General features: G+C 43.2%; 1 protein-coding gene across 2 annotated transcripts in view; it reads right to left on the bottom strand.

Moving 5' to 3' along the window:
* MRTFA (myocardin related transcription factor A) overlaps positions 1 to 27,112 on the bottom strand; it is a 65,188-nt gene that overhangs the window by 37,644 nt on the left and 432 nt on the right. The gene's annotated exons all lie outside the window — the stretch shown is intronic.

Raw genomic sequence — 27,112 nt, 5'->3', positions numbered from 1 at the left:
AAGTCTGAACAGAAAGCAGCTGCTTCAGGTATCTATACTCTTCCAAACTTCCTTATCACCTAATTTCTTGTAACATCCTAAGTCTACTATTCAGATGGAGCCTTTCTTCCTGTAATTCCACATCCAGCCCTTATGTGTTCATTAGTTTCAGTTTTCCTGTTTGAATATTTGGTATATTTATGGAGTATGCTTTTAAACTGTGTCATAATGACCCTCATTTATAAAAGCTGAAATGTGCCATCTTTACTAAGGGCAAGGCAGACAACAAGAAAAGAAAACCACCTGATTAGTGCATGGTGCTTACTAGCTGAATGTATGTTCAAAATGAGCACACAGTGGCAGTGCCTTTCAGTCTGGCAGGGACCAGTAACTTGGGACTATACACTACAGAACAATAGTTACTTTCCTCTGAAAATCAGAATATTAGAGAAATTCTGAACAAAGCCCTTATACCTAGACATAATGCAACAGTAACAATTTGAAGTCTGATACGCATCATAGCACAAATGGACCACAATGAAAGTAGCTCAGTGCTTGGGACTGGCCCTAACAGTGCAGTAGAGGTTAGCAAATTATTCTAATTAATCAGAACCTATAAAGAAGAAGAAAAGGGTTCATTCAAGTTGTGGCCTCCACTATACATGGTAGCGATAACTGAATAATTATTTGCTTAGCTTCATCAGACAACACTTTCCCATTAAACCAAAATCTGAAATTTTGGTTTGAAATGAGTTTCCATTTCTGGGTTGGCGGGCAAGCACTAACCATTGTTTGCCATTTCAGCTGTCACAGCAAGACTAGAATGCTGACAAAGTTCACAAACAAAAAGGCTTGCAATAGAGGTATTACAGTATGCAAGAGAACTAGACTAAATCCTAACCACTAATATAGAATTCCACATGGCAGAAACCTAGATAGTGGGTGAGTCAGCTTCAAATAAAAAAGGTAAGCTTAACTTTTAGATCAAACTCAATGTACGTAGATTTCAGTTTATATTAAATGAATTACACTTCATAGGTTAAAAAAAGGACCCAGCTGAAAGTTTCAGCCTTCAGTGAGAAGGATATCCCCGACAGCAGGCATGTCCAACCGGTCGATCGCGGGGGGGGGGGGGTGTCCCTGGTCGACCGCCATAGTGTTCCAAAACACATACACACAACAAACGTCTGGAAATGAGAATGGGTAGATCACAGCAAGTCTTTTTATAGTGTGAGCAGATCGCAGTCTCTTGGGAGTTGGACATGCCTGCCCTAGAGGGAATACTAATAGTGGCTGGTTTGATAATTGGGGGCATGCATAGCTGGGTGTGTGATGCGTGTGCAGACTGCAGACTGCCTTGTTCGCCCAACACAAAAAATGTGGGTGCTGCATACTGTCTAGATAGCCTGATAGTTTGTGGGGGGAGTTAGTGGCTGTGACACCAATGAAGTGAGGAAATGTAAACATGAGGTCCTGGAAGTGAAATTTAGGCTGCTAGGTAGGATGTTGAAAGCAAGGACCTTCTGTTTTCTCTGAAATGCTACCCGTTCCAAGTATAAGGCCAGCAAGACAGGCAGGCACAGGATGAGAGTCAGAAGGGGCACGTTATAGCAGTACAGAGAGGCTAAAGCATGATAGGCTAAAACACCAAATACATCTGAATAGAAGCACTATATGGAAGTGTTAATGCTAGAAGTCTCTGAGCCAAGGTGGGCAAGCTGGAGTGCTTGGTCTTAGAGCATAGACATAGTAGCAGTAACTGCTAGAGTGCAGTGCAATGCATTTCCACAGAGCTCACAGCATCTACCTTTCCAAATACATTACACAAGCACAGCTGGTACAATGGGATTGCAAGTTAAAACAAATAAGTCAAATGGCATTGCAGCTGGACCATACTAGGCTTGAATAAATTCCAGAGTATATGCCTTGTCTGGGAGCTATCCAGAATTGGAGTGTAAGCTCTGGCAGGAATCCCACCCCATAAGATCAGTCTTTCATGCTGATTCTTCAAAAACCTGACTGCAAGCTGCACTTCCACTTGCAATATCTCTTTTTTAGCTTCCTCCCCACCCCCACCCCCCTGAGCCTTGCATTAACAAGAGAAGGTTACCGGCTGCTGCTCAAGCCTGTTTCTGTGCGAATTCTTTACTTTGTCAAAAGTATCCCAACTGCCTGCTACGGCTGAACCCTGCCTTTTGTCATGTCCAGCATCCTTCTGAGTATCCTAAAATTTTGTAACACTACACAAAAAGCAAATGACCCCATCAACAAATATTCAAAAAACATACTTGCTTTTACTTCCTTCAAGAACCAGTCACAACCTGATACCACACTTCTGCTACATATTTGCTCTCTGCAACTTGAACACAAATTCCAGCTCCCATTCCTGTTGTGGTCTTTTCCCAAATCTTCTGCTTGCATCCCATGGGGCTGGTAACTCACTGATTGCCTTGGCTGGCAATGTTTTGAATTTACCTACATGTCTCCAACAGATCCCGGCAATGTATACTTGCTTTATAGAAAGGATTCTGGACTTACATGTTTCCAAAAGAAGCAGCTTCACCAAACAGTAAGCATCTTTACACCCCTTTGTGTGGGAGTTGGGGGAAGGAAAAGATGCACTTACCCAACAGATTTGAATGACAGTTTCAAATGACAGTTTCGCTTTGGAGAACAGTTAAGAGAGATGATTGGCAAAAATGTAAGCAGGCAGCCTTTTATCAGGTGCATTCAGATTATAAACTTAAGGTGTTGGTTGGTTCCAATCCATAAATCACCACAGGGATGTGTGCTAAGTCCCTACCTGTATTCATTGTATACATATGATTGTGTATCATCTGACCCATCTACTGCAATTATTAAGTTTGCAGATGACACCACCATAATGGGTTTAATAACAGGTGGAGACGAATCAGCGTATAGAGGGGAGGTCCAAAAAATATCTACATGGTGCCTAAGGAACAACTTGCACCTTAATATCAGCAAGACAAAGGAGATGGTGTTGGACTTTCGGAGGAAGAGAGGAGAACTAGCCCCACTGTACATCGGGCAGGGCTGTGTGTGGAGAGTCTCTTCCTTTAAATTCCTATGAGTTTATCTCAGTGAAGACCTTACTTGAAAAATAAATACAACCCAGGTGATTAAGAAAGCCCAACAGAGACTCCATCTCCTCAGAGTATTGCAAAAGAACGATGTCAATCAACATTTGATGATCTCCTTCTACCAGTCAACAATAGAAAGTGTCCTTTCATACTGCATCACGGTGTGATATGCTGGTTTGACATCAACTGATAGGAAGTGCCTACAGAAGGTGGTGAATACAGCACAATATTATGGGCTGTCCCATGAATCCGCTGGATGAAATAGCAGAAGAACGTTGCCTCAGGAGAGTGAAGAAAATTCTCAGGGATGATTCACACCCTGGCCAGCAATTTCTTGATCTCCTGCCCTCAGGCAGAAGATATAGAAGCATGATTAGCCGCACCAACAGGGTAAAGAATAGCTTCTATCCATGGGCTGTTAGGCTGCTGAATGAAAAGATAACAGGGCAACTGACTTTCGGGTTTGGTGGATGTGCGTCAGTAAACGAGGGGAATTAAGACTAAGAGAGCTGTGCTCGTGTGATCTCACTGTGTACAAGTTGTACAAGTGACAATCAAATATTTCAATTCAATAAATGCCTGCACCAACTCAGATGCATGTACATTAAAAAAAAAATCTCTAGTTTACAACTGCCATGTGTGAAACATGTTCCCATTCATCTTGCTAGAGAAGATACACAATGCTCAGAGAAAGCAGACTTCCTTAAAGAAACTGATGCTCATTTTACATTTCGGTTAGGTATTTTTTTCTAAGCACAAGCTCATATTTTAACATATGTGGTAAAGTAGTCTAAAATGATACCGGAAAATACCTAGTTTATAGTTTTTAAACTTTTGTGAATGTTGGAGATGCTTAAAGTACTGTTTCCTCGTCTTAAACACAATTTCCTTATTCCAGGGCAGCAAATATGGTATTCTCCAGATGTTGTTGGAATTTCTCTTCTGTCGATCCCAGCCAGCACAGCCAATGGTCAGGGACCATGGGAGTTTTAATCCAACAACTGGAGGGGACTTCATTGGTTACACCTGCCCATAAATTCACCTTCAGCCTTTCCATATAATGGCATGCTAGACTTTATTACAGACACCTTCATTATTTCTGCTAACAGGAACCCTTCTGCTGACTGCCTCAATTTCCTCACATCTCCTTCCCTGCCCCAATACTGTCTGTTCTTCAAACAAATCTACAATCCCCCTGCTTACAATAATATTCATTTCTTGGATGTCTCATACCTTAATTCCCCCTGCCCAAATACCTGTTCAAGAACATGGATCAAATATTGATACTGCACTACATGAATATTCATAACCAATTTATATCCTTTTTCTGTCCCTCATAAGCACTCTGTACCACAACTACATGTGCTACTGAGACACTGAGGCCTGCTGAAGACTAAAGTCTCCCACATTTGCTGTAAAAACCAATTAAATTTCTAACAGAATGATTCATACCCTTGCTTACAAGAGACCTTCATAAAATGGAACAAGCAGCAGCTTCCAAGAGAAGCTGAAACACATCCAAGTAAGTAACACTACCAGCACAAACTAATTCATTGGAAAGATCTATGATATACTGGAAGACCATAAGAGATTCAATATGCAAACCATTAAGAACGGTCACAGTAAAATAGGAAAAGAGAAAGAGCTTACGAACCTTCCCGCAAGCTGTGGTAAGAATCCTGACTCAAGCTTACATTCTTTTGTTCCTTTGACACAATCTCTGCAAATGGCACAATCCCACCATAAGCAGGCTGGAGGGTTTTGGTTTTGTCCAACATGCTGAAGAAAATCCCAAGACCAAAATGTCCCTCAGGCCTCTGGAGAGCTGTATAATCCTCAGGAAGGGACTTGTCAGAATAGGTTGCACAAAGACGCTTGTGTAGCCTTACTCTCAGCTACCAGCCAGTTTCATTAACACTGGATTCAAAAAGAAAAAGGCCTACACTCCCCCAAGAAGGGGTGTATGTACATACACATTGTAAGGAGCTAGGGAGTACTGAGCCTCACTCACGGCTGTGCACATTGACAGATGGATGGATTCCTTCATGAAACTGCTTGCAGCAACAGCTAACCTCATTCACCCAAAATAGTAAAGCAGTTGGTTTCTCTACTCAGACCTCAAACATTTGTCAGGCAAGCATCATCATGTAATTTAGTTCCTGCCCTCTCCTCCTCATCTCCACCGCTGAAGCTTAACTGCTGTGCTCACAAAGATATTTTTTTTGGAGGGGCGGGGATCTCTGGATCAGTAGGCACTGAGGCATCCATTTAACCAATACTCAATTATAGTATACACAGAAAAGGTGCTGATTAACACAAGAGAGAATTCTCTGTGCATTAAAGACCAAAATACAGTCATACCTCAGGTTGAAGTAGCTTCGGGATAAGTATTTTCGGGTTGCGCGCTGCGGTGACCCAGAAGTAACGGAGCGCATTACTTCCGGGTTTCGCCACTCGCACATGTGCAGATGGTCACAATTACATCACACGCATGCACAGCGAATCACGACCCGCGCAGGCGCGGGTTGCGTTCGTTTCTGGATGCGAACAGGGCTCCAGAACAGATCCCATTCGCATCCAGAAGTACCACTGTAACTGTATCACAAGGAGTGGTTTAGTTTAACCTGTCTGCTCCATTTCTGAAATGTCAGAATAAGGGCAAGACCTTATTCTGGTTTTCAATGGTTAACAACTGTTAAATACTACAGTACAGTGGAGCATTGTGTCAGAAAAACATTAAGAGAATGCATCTCCATTTTATAAAAGACTATCATGAACCTCCAGCTGCTTGCTACCATTCACTGCAGAACTAGAACTTGCAATAATCAAGGAGAAAAGATTTTTCAACTCTTAGCACTTCTTGATCAATTTGATTCTGCTTTCCTCAAGGAGGCGAGTATGTCCCCCCTAGGAACATTGAAGGCTTTCTTATACAGAGTCAGACACTGGTTCGTCTAGTTATTTCTCTACACTGGTTAGCAGAAGGTATCCAGGGTTTCAGACAGGAATCTCTACCTGGTTATGCTAGGACCTGAACCTAGCCTTTTTGCATGCAAAGCAAGTATTCTGCCATTGAGCCACAGCCCTTCCCCTCCCTCTTGCCACAGCTAGTGAAATCTGGCACAAGTTGAAAGAGAGCCATAGAGTCAGTTAGGTTAATTCTTGCTCTAATACTAGATACCCTAGATATAAAGGACATATAATAATGCATCTTCTTGTCTTGAAAATATTCAAGGAAGATCCCTTCTCTTGGTTAGGTCTGATACAAAAACATTTCAATTTCTTTGCAAAGAAATGTTGCAACGAATAATTATTGCCTTATAGGGCAAAAACAGCTTAATATTTAAAATATTTCACAGATAAAAACATTACAACATGCAGTCCCACAGGAAAGAAAACTGGAATAGCACTCCTAGTCCTACTCCCTGTAGTGAAAGAATTGCACAATTTTCATCCTAGGAATTAAGAGGTCTCTTGGATGTTATTGCTGAGCAAGGACAAAGCTTCAAAAATCTAGACTGAAGTCCACAGAGAAATTCAAGACTTCTCCAAATAATTGCACCCAGATTACTATGGAACACAAAAGGGAATATAAATTCAAAGGCTTCACTCTAAATCTACCTTTACAGGGATTACATGATAGTTTAGAACAATTTGGTACACAGACAACCTAAACAAGGGGTGTTCCCAAGAAATCACTTTGTGGCGACAATTACTTTCAGAGTGATTGAGCAAAACTTCAAAGTATGCAGCACATTGTACATGCTGCCCAGAGCGTAGAGCTTATCCTTCCAGGCAACTGGCTGCAGCTGCTCAAGCAGCTCAGGAGTTTCCTAGCCATGATGGACAGAGAAACTTCAGTTGCAGTTTCTCTCAGGCGCAGGGAGTCAGCCAGCCTGGGAATCTGGATCCCTGCCCAGCTGCTGAAAGGCCCCAAGGCAGTCCCTGCCCCCACAGTGGACCTGCATACACACAGGATATACTGCCACCCTCACTTTTGACAGAGTTTTAAAATAACATGAACTGTAGATGCAGCAGGAATAGCCGCTGCATGCTGGAAAACCTATCAGATGACGTCAAAGCACATTCTGAGCTCTTTCCACACCTCCAGACCTCCCCACTTCCTTTTCCATATCAGTCTCTCATTACCTCACAAATCCGAGGGCACTGCACTTTAAATATTTCAACTGCCAAACGGTACTCTAAGCACCAAGAACCAGATTACCATTCCCTTTCAACAAATATGAAAACGCATCCAAGATTTAGCTCTGCCTCTGTGGCAAAGTACATCTACTACATTTTTAGGTTCCAAATGCATGTGCCAAGGCAACAAAACCCTTAGCAGATATAAAGACACAAACGTAATTTGAATGCTTCATTTACACAGAAGCAGAGACTACCCTCTTGCCTCCCCGGAGCCTCAATTGACTTATTTCTATAGATGCCCAATACACACTCTGAACTATGCCAACGGTCTTGATTTAGCTATAAATTCAATACCCTCAAGAGAGGGGCTAAAAGGCCAGTTCAAAATTAGGCCCCACGTGGTGGTGCTGAAAAACCATTTCGGTATTGTAGCACAGGCCTTGTAGCATTTGAACTCTGTGGCTATGTGGCAGCCTGTCCATATGGAAACTGTCTATGTGGCAGTTCTATGAATTCCCAACAGTTGTTATCACCTGGAGAGTCACATGGTTTTTAAAAAAATGATTTCAAAGTTACAGCTGCAGCAGCCATGCAGATGCCACATTTGGGGAGGAGGGGAAAACATATCAGCCTTCACGTGAATCGACCCTAGCATTAGGGAGATGGTAAACGACTAAACAATAACAAATCTCCTGTTTAAAAATATATCACAAAACATGGAGTAAAGAGCTCTACCAATTTCAAAAGGAAATTTGTCCTCCCTCCCAAATTGCAGTAGAACATGGACAGGTGACCCTTTGGGGATCAAGTGCTACATTCCTGTAGTAGAAAGCAGTCTGGGACTGCATACTAGCAGCAGGTGGAGCTGGAGTCAGTGTGTGCGCTCTCTCTCTCTCTCTCATACACACACACACCCTCCATAATTAAGACCACCCAGCACCCTCTCATTACCTTGTTCCCATCTGGCCTCCACTGAGCCCCAAACCTGCCCAGCCCTGTTTCTTCCATCCTGCCACTGAAAAGGAGGGAAATTGTTTCCTGCTAACATCAATGGGCTTCGGACTTACAAATTCCCTTCCTTCTATTTCACATGTCAAAAGATGACCAAAACTTTGGCTTTGAATTTAAACCAACCATAGTTTTCTGTGACATCAATTTAAGAAACTGAAATTTGTTTAAACTACGGTTAATGGGAACAGTCCAGGTATCAAACTGTGGTTTCCATTCTTGTAGAAACAAACCACCATTTCTGAGTTTGGTTTGTTTAAAATCAAAAGCAGCAAATTTAGATAGCTTCCTCCTGTATGCAAAACTGGAGAAGGAGCACACAAGCTCCTTGCAGACTTGTTCATGTAGTGGGAAACCATGGATTTTCTTTACATATGAACCAGGCCAGCAGATTCATCTAAGAAAGCCATAATAACCCAGACTGGGCAGGAACTGAACCACAAATTGTACCAGAAATTGTTACCCACACATAGTGATGCTATTTATGAAAGCATCATAAAGAAAATAAGCTTGACAAAAGAGAATTCCAGCATCAGACTCCATCTTTACTGAATTTACTGCTTTCAGGAAAGTGATAAAAGGTGGCAGCTGCATACAATAAATGTTTAAAACTAGTGGGCCAGTTTTAAGGATTTTGTGAAGTACCAACATTTTCTGGAGTACCACCAACATTTCACAGGCCTACAACATGGAACAAAGTAAACATTTTTTGCCTCTGTCACTCAATGTCAATAGAAATGTCATCCAGCTAAGCTCCTGTTGATACCAGGACCTTAAAGAGCAGCCAAAGGATGAGGCATCTACAGATCACTGTGACAAGTTTAGTTTGTACTGTTCTACACTGATGAAATCATTCAAATATGATTCATCTTGAAAACTACGATTACTACTGCAGCCACACCAGAGGTATTAGAAGCAGCCAACTGTCATAGCAACTTGGATCAATTTAGTATTGTTTCCCTCAAGGATGTGGAAATAGTATTTGGGGTTGTGAAGGATACTGTATGTTCTTTCAGATCCATGCCCATTACAACTTAAAAAGTAAGAGTGAGCTGCACAGAACTTCAGTTAAAGCTAGCCTTGCTTTGTTGAATGAGAGAAGTTATTTACTGGGATGAGATAAGGCACTGCTGTGCTCTAGTTGGACTTTCAGACACGCTACTGAGAAGGTTGCCATATAGATAAAGAACATCTTCAGTGTTCAAGCAAATACCCAATATCTTAAACTGCTTTACTTTATACAACATTTTAAGTTGCACATCTTCCTCTACAGAATGTTCTATATCCTCCTTCGCTGTATTTCCCTTTTCTTCAAGAATGTTCTTCACCGCATAGTTCCGTAATCTTCAGCTTGATTCTCCTTTGGGTATTACCCACAAGTTTCCTAATTTTATATACCAATACACTTTCTCATTATGTATAGTGCCTTCTGCGGGAGCTCACTCCTTTGTGTGGATTCGAACCACCAACTTTCCGATCAGCAAGCCCAAGAGGCTCAGTGGTTTAGACCACAGCACCAACCACACTCTGTCCCAGCTTCTGCCAACCTAGCTGTTCAAAAGCATACTAGTGCAAGTAGAAAAATAGGTACCACTCCGGCAGGAAGGTAAACGGCATTTCCATGTGCTCTGGCACTCATCAGAGTGTCCTGTTGCTCCAGAAGCAATTTAGTCATGCTGACCACATGACCCGGAAAGCTTTCTGTGGACAAACGCTGGCTCCCTCGGCCTGAAAAGTTAGATGAGCACCACGCCCCATAGCTGACTTTGACTGGACTTAACCGTCCAGGGGTCCTTTACCATTACCTTACCTAGTGACTTCTGCATCTACTAGAGAAGCAGCTCAAGCTACTTGAATTTGAAAGAGATGACAAAACATGGATAACCAATATTGAGCAAATTCTTCCCTTAGTAGTAGCACTCTTCTTCAAATTAATTTTATGTTCCATGTGTAAATGTCTCTAAGTTGTTAGCCTTAACAATCTTAACCATTTGGGCAACAGAGACCCCCACACAACATGCGGTGATCTGTCCACATCACCAGTATCTATCTTCTTCTACTATGCCATCACTGCAGTGGTACAAAACCAGGCTGAAGCCAGGTCTGTGTGCTAAAAAGGCTTGGTAGCAAGTTTTATTTGGTCTGTCACATTTTTACATCCTCCCACCAGTTACCTCACAGCTCAGTTGGGGTTACACAATGGATATTTTTATTTTTATTTACTGAATTTGTTAGTCGCTTCATCTTGCCCAGGGCAACCCAAAACAAAACCGACAAAAAGTCCCACATAGAAACATTAAAACCAAGAGGGGGGAAAAACATCCTGGCCACTTCTAAAAGGTCTTGTCAGAGAGGAAAGTTTTTGCCCGGCACCTAAAGATTTATAATGCTAGGTGAGCTTCCTTGGAGAGAGCATTCCACAAATGGGAGCCACCACAGAAAAGGCTCCTCATGTTGCCACCCTCCAGACTTCTCATGGATACATGAACATGTTAAATAAGGGGTCCAAGAAAGCACAAAATAAAAAGACTGCCACTTCCCTACACATCTCTCCCACCTCCCTTAAAACATCCTCCTGAATCCATAGTCTTATCAATAGTCTTCTCACATAACCTGCAGCTGCCCCAACAGGTGGTAAAAAATGCCAAGATTCCCACTGAGGCCCTTTCATATTCAAACTAAAGGGTAAGTAGGCCAGCTTGACTAAGGAATGCTTTTAGACTGACTTGATTTCTAGCTTCAATACAAGGCCAAAAAGTCAAATGTTTCTCAGTGACGCAGGCTCCTTCTCCAAGAATCCCAAAGATTCTTCCAAGACTCTAAATCAAAGCATGAGGAAAACAAAAGTCACTACAAAAGATGGGGAGGAGTTTTACAGTGTTTCAGCTAGCAAATATCTGTGCATGAGAGTTAAAGTTTGAAAGGGAAGGAGTGTAAAAAGCTTAAACACAACATTTTAACTAAGAAATAAGCTTCTGCGGGAACAGCAAGGAGGGGGTTATTTAGGGCAAACCATTTTCCATTTAAGTGAAACATAATGCACTCGTTTTAACTTTAGGCCATCGATGGATGAACAGTTGTGTTGCATGAAGACAGTCCTAGATTCAATCCTGGCATCTCTAAGCAGGCTTGGGAATATGCTCTGTCAAACCCTGGAGAGCCACTCCCAGTGAATGCAGACAAAACTTCAGCTAGATGGACCAAAGGTCTGACTCAGTATAAAGGCATCTGCCCATGTTTCTTTTTCTAAACAGATGCTGCATTTTATGAAATGGTGATTATGCTGAAGCCAAGCAACCCTGAATGGCAACAAAGGTAAGGTCTCCATTGGCTATCTAAAAATCACTGGATATATTAGACATGGGGAACCTGCAGTCCCCAGATCAAATCAGACCCGTCAGGGGCCATTTTCTTTCAGTCAAGTCCACGTGTCCCAAACTTTTAATGTTGGTGACACACTTTTTAGATATAAATCATTTCATGACACAGTAATTCAGTTTTACTAGCAAACTGGAAGTTAAACTAACCCCTTTCCAGCCTTGGGAGGAGCACAGGGAGCGTTCGCACGACATACTTACACACTGTTGCAACACAGAGTTTGGAAAGCTGTGCCATACATGATGTCATATGACATCAGGGATGAGGCAGGTAACATCAAAGCTCCTAAAGAACCACTGGAGCTCACTTCTTTTAAAATTTCACGTCAAATGCAAGCCTCACTGGAATTGGTTCCACATGGAAAATTGCATTCACCAGGAATCTTTGAAGCCATGGCATGAATTCAAGCAAGGGTTGCAAAGGAATAAAGAATTGAGAGCCTAAAGAGAAAGCAATTGCTTGGCCTACTATGATCCCACCGGAGAGATAAAAGAAATGCTCCTTGAGCAGGCAGAGGCTTATCTCATCACAGAACTAAGATCAGAGAAAAGTCTCTGCCTGCAGTCTTTTAACAAGTAAGCAGAGGTTTATTGCTGATCTTAAGATGTTAGTCCTGTGGTGCTTAGTGCCAAGACTGAAGATAAGAGATCAGTTGTCTGTTATCTTAGCACTTAGCTCAGAGATCTCCATGTCCAATGAAATTTAAAGTCAGTTGACTTAACAGGTGAGCATGGCTGGTCTAAATTCAATTGTCTGCCTGGTTCCCCACCCATGGACTCAAGCGCTAAGGACATTTGAGTTCAAGTCTATACTCGGCCTTCGGCAAGTCACTGTCAGCTTTTTAAAAATGAGGTTTATTTGGGTATAAATGGGCTAAACCCGAGTAGAATCTACTAAACTCCTTTGACAAAACATGGGATATAGCCAAGTTTAATGTTAGTAAACTATCAAATTTGTTTGTGCAAACATGGATTTCTAGACACTTTAGCTGAGATTTGTTCCAGGCATATCCTAAAAAGCAAGACAAACCTTACTATGGAAAAGACACACAGTACATTTGGCACAAATGACACTTTTAATAAAATAACATTAGAACAGCAGAGGGTGCTGTAGATCCAAGAGATTTGTGTCAATGTAGCACCAGAAGTGTCAGGTAAGGCTATTCCTGACAAACTGATGGTTGGATACTCTGTAAGGAGAGTTGCTACAGGGCAGAACTATAACCATCTCTTGGAAACTGGAAAAGTCAACCTAGTAGCTACCTCTGCTATTGGCTATTGGCTATTGTGAGACAAAACTGAGGGCTTGTGTGCTACCGGGTTAAATCAAAGTTATTAAGCCTGATGATGACCTATTAATGACTGATGCCGAAGAAGAAAGCTCTGACAAACCTATAGAGCCTTAGTCCCAGGTGGGAATCCTAAAGCTGCTTTTTTATTAAAAAGGTCAAAGATAAAATACTTCCCTTGATATTTTGAGCTTTTGGAAACAAAGCATTCTCAATTATTTTTATTGTACTGAAATAATTTATGAGTCTTCTCCTTTTCATTCATGATCCTGTGTAAGGTTAAGGAGCAGACTTACAAGGAAGCAACACCTCACACAGGAAATGTAAAAAAAAAAATATAATCCTGAAAATGGTAGGTTAACCAGTGGCTGCAAATGGCTTGTGAAACAAACTGGCTGCAAAAACTGTAAAGCAGGAGATGGGAACCTCAGGCTCTAGGCTCTCTCTATTTAGCTCCTACAGCACTTTCCCCACCCTCCTGGAGTGTTTTTGCCTAGTTGGGCTGTATTACTGAACTGTGATAATGGGCAATATCCAACTAAGTTATAGTGAGAATAGACCTTCTGATTTATTATACAAAATCATTTTTCCTATCTGAATTTCTCCATCTTAGTTAGAGCCACTACACAGTACTAAAAGCCTAACATACTCCTGCATTATACTGAACCTGAAAAGAAGATGTGCAAAGTCAAACATTTTAGTGCCACCGATGCTAAACAGTGTTTGAAGGCTGTAGAGAAAATCTGCTCATATTGCACCCTGTTTTCCCTCTCCGAAGAAAATACAAAGGATGATAAAGGTTTGATGTAGATGACTCTCTCACACCGATACGGCACTCTAATATTCCTAAAAATAAATCTGATAGGCAATGGATGGAAATCTAATAAAGCTGTCAAAAACATAAATTTCACTGTTCAAGTACACTGTGTCCTGTGAAAATATCAGGCATTCAGTCAATAAGGACAGTTACTATACATTACAATAGCTCCAGATTCTTCCAAGAACATTTGGCAACATAAATGCTTACTAAGTAAAAGACACAAAAATATATGTGAAAGGGTAATTAAGATTGACCTTTATTTTAAAAAGCTCTACTTTAAGCCTTTCTAAAAGAGTTCAGGGTAGTTTTGATCTGGGGATCTTCCACTTTGTCCAGTTAAGGTGGTATATTCCTTAAGAGCAAAATGCAAAACCACACCTACAAAACAACTGGTGGCATGGCCGTCTACAAAAAATTAAGTTGTGATTATTAGTGTGCTATTCATTATTCTTGACAACCTGTTTCCTTTTAGACAGTTTTTTTATCTCTTGGGGTGAAGTAGAATGGAATACAAGCTTGCACATGTTCAAGTATGATGATGGACTCAAGGGCATCCTGATCAAATTTGCAGATGACACCAAACTGGGAGGGGTGGCTAACACCCCAGAGGACAGGATCACACTTCAAAACGACCTTGACAGATTAGAGAACTGGGCAAAAACAAACAAGATGAATTTTAACAGGGAGAAATGTAAAGTATTGCACTTGGGCAAAAAAAATGAGAGGCACAAATACAAGATGGGGGACACCTGGCTTGAGAGCAGTACATGTGAAAAGGATCTAGGAGTCTTGGTTGACCACAAACTGACATGAGCCAACAGTGTGACGCGGCAGCTAAAAAAGCCAATGCAATTCTGGGCTGCATCAATAGGAGTATAGCATCTAGATCAAGGGAAGTAATAGTGCCACTGTATTCTGCTCTGGTCAGACCACACCTGGAGTACTGTGTCCAGTTCTGGGCACCACAGTTCAAGAAGGACACTGACAAACTGGAACGTGTCCAGAGGAGGGCAACCAAAATGGTCAAAGGCCTGGAAACGATGCCTTATGAGGAACGGCTAAGGGAGCTGAGCATGTTTAGCCTGGAGAAGAGGAGGTTAAGGGGTGATATGATAGCCATGTTCAAATATATAAAAGGATGTCACATAGAGGAGGGAGAAAGGTTGTTTTCTGCTGCTCCAGAGAAGCGGACACGGAGCAATGGATCCAAACTACAAGAAAGAAGATTCCACCTAAACATTCGGAAGAACTTCCTGACAGTAAGAGCTGTTCGACAGTGGAATTTGCTGCCAAGGAGTGTGGTGGAGTCTCCTACTTTGGAGGTCTTTAAGCAGAGGCTTGACAACCATATGTCAGGAGTGCTCTGATGGTGTTTCCTGCTTGGCAGGGGGTTGGACTCGATGGCCCTTGTGGTCTCTTCCAACTCTATGATTCTATGAAGTAACATATCCTCAAAAGTGCATCTAAGTGCCAAGAGAATTGCCTCCTACACATCAACTCACTAGATGGCTTCCAGCAAGCCTTGCTTCTCAGCCACATACACAACTAGGCAAAGGGAAGGGTGGGAAAACTCTACCCTTGTGGGGAGGAGGAAAGTTAATCCCCCTCAAGGTACCACACTTAAGAACATAAAGAAGCCTTGCTGCATCAAATCAAAAGCTCACTTAATCCAGCGTCCTGTTCTCACAGTGGCCAACCAGATACAAGTGGGAATTCCACAAGCAGGACTTCAGTGCAAAAACATTCACCTTCTACTTGTTCATTCCCAGCAACTGGTATACAGAAGCATAGCGCCTCGAACAGTGAAGGCAGAACATAGTCATTGAGGCTAATAACTATTAATAGACATCCTTCATAAAAACTGGCCCTTCCAAGACACAAGATCTACCCACCAGGGAAGAATGGCAGATGAAGCTGATGGAAATGACTGGCAGAATCCGAGACCAGGGAGAAGAGTCGGTGGAAGAAGATTGGAAAAAAATTAAAGCATATTTAATTTAAAGCATATTTACAAAAATATAGCAAAATTAATGAATGTTAGAAGGATGCTGGAATGAAGTTACATGGCTTTAGCAGAAATATTATAAAGAATTAAGTAAAAATGGATTGTTAATGGGCCAAAGTGTAAAATTTAAGGTCAGATTGGGTTAAGGTAAATCATAGAACAAAAATTGAGTAAGATGGAAAGGATTTGCTGAAATAGCTAAATTGAATTAGAATTAAAAAAAGGGAGGTGTGAGGAGGTCAATGAAACAAGTAAATGAAAGGTAAAGATATGGAATATTGGATGTGTGTTTTAGTGTTTTTGTTTCTTTTTGCTGTATTGTCTTTCTATGTTTTTCTTTTTATGTATTGTAATGCATGTTCTGTTAATTTCTTTATTGTTGTCCTTTTTTCTGTAATCTTTAAACTTTTAATAAATATCATTATAAAATTTTTTTTAAAAAAACTGGCCCTGGCTATATTTTGTCAATGTGCATTTATTTCCCTTAACTGCCAACAACAACAACAACAACAACAACAATAATACCCCACCCATCTGGCTGGGCTTCCCCAGCCACTCTGGGCGGCTTCTAACAAAATACTAAAATACAGTAATCCATCAAACATTAAAAGCTTCCCTAAACAGTAAATACTTCCAATCAGCATGCTCACTTCCCACCATAGCTGCCTACTTTTCAGTCTCTCACTGTGATCAACTCCCACCCGGAAACCTATGTCCCCACTGACTGTGGAAGGACATGTGGATCCAGAACTCGCCTTCAGAGTCACTTACGGACTCACTGTTAAGACCGTGTTCAGGGAAGACAATCTTACTCTGCTACAAGTGATCGCCAAAGAAGAATAGGTGGGTAGCCCTGACCACTTGTCAAAGTGGCCCATGGGGTGTGGGAAACATCAGAATCCGGCCTGTCAGCCCGATCCAGTTCCCCACACCTGTTTTAAGCCATAACTCAAATTGTGATTTTATGCCTATATAAACGCACACACTTCTTTTTTTAAGCAGCAGTGGCCTCATAAGCTACAATGGATGTTGAGTGTGCATCCCACACATCCTATTTTAGAATGCCATGGAAATCCCTCTTCACTATCAGCATTTGCTTTAATCTAAGACAGCTGGAACTGGTTTATGACATCAGCCAAACAGAGTTTGAAAGACAAATCTTAAGTAGTTCTTTTTCTGGGAACCAAGATACTTTAAAAAAATAGATGCATCCCAAACACTGGACATGCTGGGAATGTTTTGAAGGGGAAAAACCTCAATTCCAGTTTATCTGCAGAGGAAGCTGCAAACTAGGACAGCACACTCACAAAATGAAAGGAAGTGAACTTAAGAAAAATCCGTGTGTGTGTATGTAGAAGAATCTATTTAAATAACTGGAACTAGTTTCTTTAAAATAGAAAAAAGGAACCTGACACATATGATCACATGCAACAAGGTTTACGGATACTTATCTACTCATATAAACCAAACACTGACAGAGCTACAGCACTCAAGTTGTTTTTAGTAAAGGCTTTTTTTAAAAAAAGCAAGTAGCTTTCAGCAAATATTTAATGCCAAATAATTTCATAAATTGTGTTTCATACACCATCCTATAATAGTGTGCATTAGACTTTAGTGCATTTCCAGTGGAAATGGTTGAGAGAGAGGAGGGCCAGATTCAAAAATTACTTTATATTCTTTTTAAAAATCACTAGTGTTACAGAATTTAAACACACATAGCTTCAAACTATAACTGTATGGCTCTCTTCAGGTTAATGAACCCTGATCAGACACTTGATTGCAAGCAGGAATTAAGCCATAGTTTCCTGGCTCAGGTTGGCCTAGTTAACACATCAAGCTAAGCCAAATTGTGCCTTATTACAATGTGTTAGCATGTGGTCATTTGAGAAGAGGATCACGGCCCCTTCATTCCATCATTCTATTAAGCTGTCATTGCTTGGTGTGTCCAACAAACTGCAATTCATTGTTTACTTCTCTCCAGACTAGCCACAAGCCATATCCAATGTTGGTTCTTGGTTTACAGTTTTTGGTTATTCTGGAGTGAGCTAAACCATGAGGATAGGTTTGGACAACATGTTCAGACAAGCCACGGCTTAGTTTGGGATTGCCAGTGCACCCTCCAGTACATCCTGTGGCACATACAAAAGGTCTTGTTAAAAAATCCTTTAAAAATCCGCAATGAATGACAGACTCTTTGCTATTCCTGCTCCAATCCCTCTCCTACATGCCCCAACAGGAGCCATCAATCCCAACACAGATCATCACAGTATATCACTCTCTAAAAATTGTCCCTTTGTTCCAAATTTCACTTCCTGTGTTTTAATACTGATCCATAAATGTCTAGAAGGACTAGCCTGGCTGCAGACCCTAACAACTTTTTAGAAAGAACGAAGTAAAGAAAGCAATTCCCCACCTTACCCCGAGCAACTGGGACTTTTATAGTATTCCCACTCTCATCTTTTTTTTTAAAAAAGAAAGTAGGAATTGTCCAGTTTGCAAGGGATAACAGCTTTCTTAAGGAGTTATCTGAACAAAACATTCCACTAGCACAGAGAGTTGATTCTCTGGACCTCTTGTAAACATGAGAATACTGCATTGCCATTAGACAACACATTAGACAATCCCTAACTTTAAGAGGGCATGCACTCAATTTCCACTGCAAGTGTTTTTACAGGAGGAAGGTACTGTATATGTACATCCTTACTTTGTAAAGGTATCAAATCTCTTCATTTCACACAGTTTAATCATATGAGAGTGGATCTTTACAAGAATTTTTACTAACCATGCTGTCATACAATGAAGATAAGCGGAATTTGAAACGTAAGCAAAAAAACAATTTTTGTAGAAGTAAAATTCTATAAAAAGCAGAAGCAAATTCCCAAAGATTAGTCCAAGTGCTCCCTGCAGAACTCCTCAAAAGTTAAAACCTGTAGCCTGCATGCTCACAGCCAGTAATCAGGAGAGAAGTCTTTCCCAGTCAAATTTACTTCATTAAAGAACCTAAGGTTTGGCAGCTATTTGCTTGAAATTCAGAGAAGTGATCTCATTGTTCAAACATTTGAATTTATGGGGGAGGAAATCTCCAAGTTGAAATACATACAACCTTTTTTATTTTTTTAAAAAACCCACCTCTGCATTCTGTTCCACTCCCCAGATCCTGGTACTGCTTGCACATTAACATTTTTAACTAAAGGGAAGTTACCTGATTGAACTGCCATTAATATAGTTTCTGGTTCCAGCAGAATCATACCAAATCCTTTTCTCAAGGGAAACTATCCATGAAATGAAAATACAGGAAGGATTGCAGATTCAGACTCATCCGAGACTTTCTTTCTAAAAGCAAATCCTTATAGACTGTCACTAAGAAGTGATATTTTTCTGTGCATTTCCAAGGTTATCCACTCTACCGGTACAATGCAAAATCAAGCTACAGAAACTCCAAAAGATCCGAGCCGCAGCAAGCAAGGATCCCTTCAGAACTCCCTTCTGTGAACAGCTTCCTTGCACAATCCCTCTTGTTTGAGAAAGGAAGAGGAGGTTGCATGTGAACTCTTAAATTCCCCAGAGGACTATACCAATGAGAGAGTTCTCTTCCAGGAATTAGTACACCCACATGACCCTCTAAACTGAGACATTCACATAGCTTGAAAATTGCAGCCCACAAGAAGTACAATAACTCTGACACATGTTGCATCCAACAATATTTACAGATGAGACAATCAGGCTGAGAAATGTAGTACAGTAGTGCCCCGCAAGACGAATGCCTCGCAAGACAAAAAACTCGCTAGACGAAAGGTTTTTTCGTCCGCGATTTGCCTCGCAAGACGAATTCCCCTATGGGCTTGCTTCGCAAGACGAAAGCCCATAGGGAAATCTCCGGGGACCTCTTTTAAATGCTAGCAGTGGGGAGCAAAGCCTTTCCCCCCCCTCCGGCCTTCAGAAGAGGTCCAGGAAGGCTGGCGGGGGCCAAAAGGCTTTGCTCCCCAGCGCCAGCATTTTAAAAGCAGTCCGGGATAGCAGGGAAGCGCTTCCTGCTATCCCGGACGGCTTTTGAAGGCAGGAGAGATCCGCGAAGCCTGGGCGCGCTGCGCACAGGCTTCGGCATGCCGGCAAGTCTCCGCCAGCAGCGGCAGAGCTGCCGCTGCTGGCAGAGAGATCCGCGAAGCCTGGGCGCGCTGCGCGCAGGCTTCGGCATGCCGGCAACTCTCCGCCAGCAGCGGCAGAGCTGCCGCTGCTGGCAGAGAGATCCGCGAAGCCTGGGCGCGCTGCGCGCAGGCTTCGGCATGCCGGCAACTCTCCGCCAGCAGCGGCAGAGCTGCCGCTGCTGGCAGAGAGATCCGCGAAGCCTGGGCGCGCTGCGCGCAGGCTTCGGCATGCCGGCAACTCTCCGCCAGCAGCGGCAGAGCTGCCGCTGCTGGCAGAGAGATCCGCGAAGCCTGGGCGCGCTGCGCGCAGGCTTCGGCATGCCGGCAAGTCTCCGCCAGCAGCGGCAGAGTTGCCGCTGCTGGCAGAGAGATCCGCGAAGCCTGGGCGCGCTGCGCACAGGCTTCGGCATGCCGGCAAGTCTCCGCCAGCAGCGGCAGCGCTGCCGCTGCTGGCGGAAAGGTCCGGGATGCCTGGGCCAGACAGCTTTTGAAGGGAGGCGGGGGGAGCAAAGACTTTCGCCCCCGCCAGCCTTCAGAAGAGGTCCAGGACCTGTTCCGAAGTGGGGAGGGGGGGCGGGACACCTGGCCCCGCTGCCCCACTTCGGAAAGCTGTTCCGAAGTGGGGAGGTGGGGCGGGGACACCTGGCCCCGCCGCCCCACTTCGGAAAGCTCTTCCGAAGTGGGGAGGGGGGTCGGGAACACCTGGCCCCGCCGCCCCACTTCGGAAAGCTCTTCCGAAGTGGGGAGGGGGGTCGGGGACACCTGGCCCCGCCGCCCCACTTCGGAAAGCTCTTCCGAAGTGGGGAGGGCGGTCGGGGACACCTGGCCCCGCCGCCCCACTTCGGAAAGCTCTTCCGAAGTGGGGAGGGGGGGCGGGGACACCTGGCCCCGCCGCCCCACTTCGGAAAGCTCTTCCGAAGTGGGGAGGGGGGGCGGGGACACCTGGCCCCGCCGCCCCACTTCGGAAAGCTCTTCCGAAGTGGGGAGGGGGGTCGGGGACACCTGGCCCCGCCGCCCCACTTCGGAAAGCTCTTCCGAAGTGGGGAGGGGGGCCGAGGACACCTGGCCCCGCCGCCCCACTTCGGAAAGCTCTTCCGAAGTGGGGAGGGGGGTCGGGAACACCTGGCCCCGCCGCCCCACTTCGGAAAGCTCTTCCGAAGTGGGGAGGGGGGTCGGGGACACCTGGCCCCGCCGCCCCACTTCGGAAAGCTCTTCCGAAGTGGGGAGGGGGGTCGGGGACACCTGGCCCCGCCGCCCCACTTCGGAAAGCTCTTCCGAAGTGGGGAGGGGGGTCGGGGACACCTGGCCCCGCCGCCCCACTTCGGAAAGCTCTTCCGAAGTGGGGAGGGGGGTCGGGGACACCTGGCCCCGCCGCCCCACTTCGGAAAGCTCTTCCGAAGTGGGGAGGGCGGTCGGGGACACCTGGCCCCGCCGCCCCACTTCGGAAAGCTCTTCCGAAGTGGGGAGGGGGGGCGGGGACACCTGGCCCCGCCGCCCCACTTCGGAAAGCTCTTCCGAAGTGGGGAGGGGGGGCGGGGACACCTGGCCCCGCCGCCCCACTTCGGAAAGCTCTTCCGAAGTGGGGAGGGGGGTCGGGGACACCTGGCCCCGCCGCCCCACTTCGGAAAGCTCTTCCGAAGTGGGGAGGGGGGTCGGGGACACCTGGCCCCGCCGCCCCACTTCGGAAAGCTCTTCCGAAGTGGGGAGGGCGGTCGGGGACACCTGGCCCCGCCGCCCCACTTCGGAAAGCTCTTCCGAAGTGGGGAGGGGGGTCGGGGACACCTGGCCCCGCCGCCCCACTTCGGAAAGCTGTTCCGAAGTGGGGCGGGGGGCGGGAACACCTTCTGAAGGCGGGCAGGGGGCGAAAGTCTTTGTCCCCCCCGCCTGCCTTCCCAGGGGCTTTTAAATCGCCCCGGACAGCGGAGAAGTCCTCCGCTGTCCGGAGCGATTTTAAAATGCCGCCCGCCAGCATTTTAAGATAGCCCCGCACAGCGGAGAAGTCCTCCGCTGTCCCAGGGTTTTTTAAAATGCTGGGGGTGGGAAGAAAAGCCCTTGCCCCCCCCCCAGCCTTCAGAAGAGGTCCGGGGACAGACTGTCCCCGGACCTGGTCTGAAGGTGGTTTCCCTAGGAACGCATTAATTGATTTTGAATGCATTCCTATGGGAAACCGTGCATCGCAAGACGAAAAAACCGCAAGACGAAGAGAATTGCGGAACGAATTAATTTCGTCTTGCGAGGCACCACTGTAATGGATTTCACTCCTATTTTACCTGGTCATTATTTCTTGTCTCCAGGATGAAATTTATTTTAAGTTTATTACAACAGCTAATTTAAACATTTAGTATAAAATAAATGTATTAAGGCAACTGCCTCCCCCCCCTATAGTTCTCCTAGACAAAGAAAGTTATGAACTTAGTAGGTTATAGTATAATACTAACTTTTTAAATGTGCTTTCTTTCTGGAGGAATTTATATCTCATGAAATTAATTTCTTGAAACCATGGATTGCTTTTTTAAAACGACACAAAAACCAAAGAGACATTTGAAACATTTATAGCATTATGAATGCGTCTCAGAATATTCTGTGCTGTGCACAGCACTTAAAAGAATGCTCTATACTTTTTCAAATAGTGTAGTTGTGATTACCCGATTGCTTTTGTTCCAAGATTCCCCCTCCTCAAACTGACACTAATATGGACTGTTACTCTTTGCTAAAGTTAAATACAGAAATAATTCTAGCATAAATGTAATTCTAAAGCTATTACTACCTTCAGAATTGGGGGGCACTAACCAGAACAAACCAAAGAGATCCTGGAATAAATTTGCTATCACACAAGCAACTGCTGCACAATGATACACAGTATCTTGAAAAGGAATTATTGACACTGCACTTAACTATTTATATCACATTTTTAGTTTGTTGCACATTTCATAACATTTGTATTCACCCTTATACAAATCTAACTTGCAAGCTGATATTACACCCATTTTAAATATAACAAATTGAGGCCAAGAGGTTGCAACTGGATCAAAAGCTGGCACAAGCACAGAAGCCAAGATGGGACTTGAGGCCAAGTTTCTCAGATACAAGGTTGAGTGCACCGGGACCAAAATAAGAGCCTCTTAATGGGTCTTCTTCTACACAGAGTGTGTATATTGTCATGGGAGAGCATGAAGCAAGTGTATTTTAACCTAAATATAGATATCCAGAAGATACCTTATATTATTGTAGTATCACTTAATGAATTAGGCATCAGTCAGATGAAGTATTATTTATTAAAAAATTGACCACTTAAAAATCTCTACAAAGTTTACATTAAAAATAAAACATTCAACAAATTTTCCTTTGAAACAAGATCAACAGAAAATGCAACTGTATTTCACAAATAACACTGAGCAGTGCGCACACAAAAAAGATTATTATGCCATTACTGTCTTCCTCTCATGAATTATTCAAAGCGGGCATTCCATGTTGGTCATGGAATGATGAGCAGGAGGTTCTCAGATCTTAAAAGATTGGCTTTGGCTGCACCAGGGAGAGGCAGTCTGCTAGGCTATCCTTTCTCATGGTGGAAACCAAACAAATGCTACCACAGAAGAGCTGCATTTCCTTCCAGTTCTGAAATCAGCATGCTCCAGTTGCCCATTTGTTTATTCAAATATACAAATTAAATTTTGCTTCTTATGCTTCTATGTACCCAGTGTTTTTTTCTGGGGGGGGGTACGCATACACCTAAACCTTTTGTGAATCTAAGTTTGGTCTCATTGAGGGGTAGTATTTCAATATGCGTAGGAAAAAGAGAGTACCCCTAAACATTTTTAAAGAAAGCAAGCACAGTATATATACCTCTGGATAGACCTCCAAAACTTTGTCAAATGTATTCATTGTCATTCTACCAGCACATTGTTTCATTTGCATAATGTGTCTGGGAAAGGCTGCATGGGTACAAAAAATGCAGGGCAAAGCTATGATCTAATTTCCTTTGGTCTGAACTGAAATGAGAGAGAAAAAACTTGATTTAGATCTGTTGACTTTTGGTGGTGCTGTGGCACAATTATCTGATGATTCAAGCTGAATCAAGGCAACTTCATTATTTGTCAGGCTTCCACAAAGATCCTTGTGGGTTTTTCCAGCATTAAATGCATACTGTTCACATCTGCAAGCAACATTCATGGATCTCTTGAAAACGAATAGCCTGGGGATCAAAGGCTGAAAAAACTATTAGGTATACTAAACAATGACCCTGCACTAGCTATGACAAGTTCCAGTTCCAGAACAATATGTCCAGAATTTCACAGCATGTTTGAAAGAGCCCCAAACATTGTATAGCTGAGTGGAAACTCTCCATTACCTGAGGCATTAAGTTCATTTCATGAAGTGTCTCAAGACTGAAATTCCGTACATTCCCAACAGCTGAGTTTCTCCAGAATGGGCTCCTTTTCTACACAGTGAAAACTCCTAAGCTATGCATGTCAATGCAGATTAACAAGCTACTGCAAGTTCTACCCAGTCTCTTCTGATCAGTTATGTGACTAACAATGCACAATCTGGAGAGCCGAACAGCCAGGAATGTGAAAGAACCAACACAGACCCAGACTGATACAATCGCAAGCTTTATGGCCTCAGGACATATGAAAGATTACAACTTCTGTTGACTAAGGCTATACAAGTGATGAAGCACAGGGAAATGGTGATGTGATCATTTGATTACAAGTGAAAGCCAAAATTACGAAATAAAAAAATAGCATACAAGAATTATTTTTGAGAGCTGCATGAAAACATATTGCTACCAGGAAGCAAAACCGTTAAGGCTGCAGTCCAAACCAAGTCTACCTGAATTCAGCTGGATTAAAGCTCATTCATAGATGGCTTTCGACTTTGGTCCTGCCGAGTTATATAAATCAGAACCATTCTTTTATGTGTTAGAGAGGCTGCAAGGACAAAGGCACCTTATATCACTTATGGTGGACTTATCCTAAGGTGGAAGGTTATTGGGCATTGATTTTTACACATATTAATTTGTACAACAATCCTTAACAGGTGACCCTCTGCTTGCTTTCCTTGCTAATGATCCCTGGCATAGAATTTGTCTTTTTCAAAGCTACTGCATACAGGTTTGACATCTTCATTGAGCTATACAGTACTGACATTCCTGGAGCACAGCTTTCTTTTAGTAACCAAATATATTTTTGCCAATTTTGTTTGTAACACAGAGTTTTGAAATTATATGGTGCTTATTCTCGTTAACATATTGTATGTTTCCAGTCTTGAGGTATTGAACTTACAGCAATATATGATCATACTAGGTAACTAAGAAAATGGAGTTCATACATATTTGTGGAGCCAAGATTGTTCTTCAGTTTGCAGAACTACCAGGCACATCAACATTACAAGGAGAACCACATTACAGATAAATGCAAATGTAATCATTTCAGACTTTGAGGTTGAAATGTACGCATTTCCTAGTAAAGGATTGTGTAAATACATTTTTTCTATAAAAACGTGTGCAATGTAAGGCACACTGAGGGTTAACCTCCTGGGAGGCTACTCAGCACATTAAGTAAACTCAATTCTGACTCAGCAGACTGTGTCTGGAGTTGAGAACAGAAGAATCCTTCAGAAGAATCCTTAACAACAATAACAGTTAACTTTTTCTGCCCCTTGTAATGACTACCTCATGCCACTGCTAGCATATCCTTTCCATTACCCAGCATAAGAATTAGTCATACATTCAGCACCAGGTTTACTCCAGAGCCAATTTGATAAGGCTAGGAGTGTTTAAACAATGAACTGCAGCCCACTTACACTGCACTATCAGAGTTACAACTATGATCAAAATGAGGAGGAAATGATCACACCTAGACAGCAAACATTCATGGCTAAACCTGTGTATGATGTGGCAAATTAAACATTTACCTGTACCTATGCTACTTTGCACATTCTGGTTTAAGAATTCAATAGGGAATTGTAATATAAAAGCACTAATTATCTATTCCTAATTATATAATTTCAGTAAAAATACACTGCTAATTATATATTCCTAAATCTGTAAAGCCAAATGCTTTTTTTAAAAGTAGTATTACATACAGCAGCTTTCATGCTAACTTTATAACTACATTTTATTTTTATCATACATCCCAAATTACCTGTTGTACAACTGAAGATGAAGACAGATGTAAACTTTGGATATATTATCAGGTCAGTTTCCCCCAAACCAATAATGGCACAGGTGGGCAAACTACAGCCCTCAGGAGCTCTATGTGGCCCATAAAATTCATTTCTAAAGTTACTGCAAAATTGCTCCAGATACTAAGTTTCTAAAGATGTGCTTGTGAGATCACCTTCTGGGGTGGACCAACCCAATGGATCCCACCCTTGCAGGGGGAGTCAGTCACAGCCAAGCCAAATCTCACCAGATCATGATCCATTTATGAAAACCATGTGACACTCACTCCTTCAAACACTTGTTTACTTCCAATCTATTCTGTAGCAAAAACCAGATATGCAAATACGCTGAGCCCATGAGGTATTCAGACAGCCCACTCTATTCTAATGGCAAAGAAGTCCTGAGCCAGACTAGACAAGGCTGACCCAAGCTGGACATTCAAGTCCACCAGAACCCATTGTTCTTGTTCTCCAATACTACACCAAGACTGCCTCTACCAACTGAGAAAGGGAGGCAGCTGGGCAGCAAGTGGGTAAACACCCACAAGATCCCTATTTGTCTCTCTGACCCAACACCAAATACAAACCCTCACATCTGGCTGAGGTGGGTTGGTTCCTCTGTGAGGGAGAGGAATGGAATCCCTTGTCCCCAAACCCTGGAACCTATGCTGTTGCTGCACTGAGTACCAAGACAGGCAAGTAGAGCATGCCTACCCAAGACTGACCCCAGGTCAGTCACCTCCTCCACAATCATATTATGGTTGAGAAGTGTTTGATTTTGACTGACCAGATGTTCAGCAGCAGCAGCAAGTGAGAAGGCAAGTTGACATGGCTACTCAAGATCTGCTGACTGAATGGCAGCCCAGAGAGGGAAACAGCATGCAAATGATTCTTAGCTTTTCTCTTGGGATAACATGGTCCAGCCCTCACACTAAATAACCCTAATAATATTTGGCTTTTCTATAGCGCTTTGAATACTCCACCACGGCAACAACCCTGCCTTTGCAATAACAAAGCTCCGTGTTAGTAGATCAGCTCTGTAGGTACTAATGGCACTGGGTTTTATATCCCCATCAG

Source organism: Podarcis vaucheri, assembly GCF_965113315.1.
Source record: "Podarcis vaucheri genome assembly, chromosome: 10".
In the NCBI taxonomy this organism is placed as follows: domain Eukaryota; kingdom Metazoa; phylum Chordata; class Lepidosauria; order Squamata; family Lacertidae; genus Podarcis; species Podarcis vaucheri.
Note: the sequence above shows the minus strand (reverse complement) of the source record. Positions and strands in the feature narration are given on the sequence as shown.